Genomic DNA, 1,422 nt, shown 5'->3' with positions numbered 1-1,422 from the left:
CCACTGACCCCTGCTCACTGCCCCTTTGCCTGCAGCCCCCAGTACTTGCTGGACTCGAACAGCTGGATTGAGGAGATGCCCTCTGAGCGCATGTGCCAGAGCACCCGCCATCGGACACCCTGTGCCCAGCTCAACAGCTTCCTCCAGGACTATGGCACACAGGGCTGCCAGGTGTGAGGGTGCTCTCCCAGCTTACCCAGGACGAGCCAGAGCTGCGAAAGATGGTGCCTGGACTCCTGCTGTGCCGGGTACCCTGAACAGAGCCCTAGGCAAAACCAGGGACTCAATAAAAGCCTTTGGTGGCAAAGTGTCTGTGTGTGTCTCCAGGACAGAGACCAGTATCCCCACCACCTGCTCCAGGTTCTAGGGGGCCTAGGTCAGGGTTGGCTTCATCTAAGGCTCCCAGAGCCTGGGTGATCCTTGCAGTGTCCAGCTCTGCCTGAATCCCCTCCTCCCCAAGACAACCCCTTGGGAGCTTGGTGCCACATAGTGACCATGGTGAGCAGCTGACCCTGCGCTCTGAGGATCCCGTGTCCACACTAAAACCTCCCTTTTACTCTACCTGCAGGGCACTCCCTGTGCCTGGCAGCCTGTCACCGGGGCCTCAGGCTGGGGGCTGCACACCAGGCACCTCAGCCTTCTGCTTCGTGAGCAGCTCCCCAGCCACGTGTCCCCCACTGTGGTCATGCATGCGGCACTTCTGGGATCTTGCTTCTAACCGAGACCTGCTCTGTTGAAAGCCCATTTGACACTGGATCCCTTTATCAGCAGTATTACGTAACTTTCCCAGAAATGTGCAATCATCAGGTCCGATGATGTCTTCATCCAGATACTGATTTCAAACAGACCAAAAGGCCGACTTTGGTGTTTCTTAATACTCTGAGGGAACCGCTGTTCTCCGGGGTCAACCCTCCCCACATGCCTGCCTAGCTCTCCCCCATTATGGCAGCACCTCTTGGGTCTTCAGGGCTAACCTAGAAATTCATCTAGAGGAATGTGCCAAGGTCATTTTTGAGGGAAACTGAGCTAACTCAGCAGCCTGCCATTCAGTCATTCAACAGGAATTGTGGAGCTCTCACTCCAGGCCATGCCCTGCTCCAGGTCCCCATCTTCTGTGAATGGTGTGAGATCAGGGAGCTGCATGGTTCTGTGGGGCCTCTGACCAGTCTGGGTGCATGTGAGAAGTGGGCTGGGGAGATGACCTGTAAGTTGGACTCGGCAGGCTGAAAAGTCAAGCAAAGGGAGTAGGAGTAGATGAGGGTATTTGAGGCAGAAGAAAGAACATAAAAGGCCCCAAGGCTGGAGGCAGGACAGCACTTCTGGGGGCATTGCATATCATTTATCTTGTTTGGAATTAGGATTTGGAGGTGGTATGGAAGAGACGGAGTTGGCAAGGTACACGGTGTCCGTTATGAAGCGGTG

This window comes from Bison bison, unplaced genomic scaffold (genome assembly GCF_000754665.1).
Source record: "Bison bison bison isolate TAMUID 2011002044 unplaced genomic scaffold, Bison_UMD1.0 scf7180017858383, whole genome shotgun sequence".
Classification (NCBI taxonomy): domain Eukaryota; kingdom Metazoa; phylum Chordata; class Mammalia; order Artiodactyla; family Bovidae; genus Bison; species Bison bison.
The sequence above is the reverse complement of the archived record's forward strand: the minus strand, read 5'-3'. Positions refer to the sequence as shown.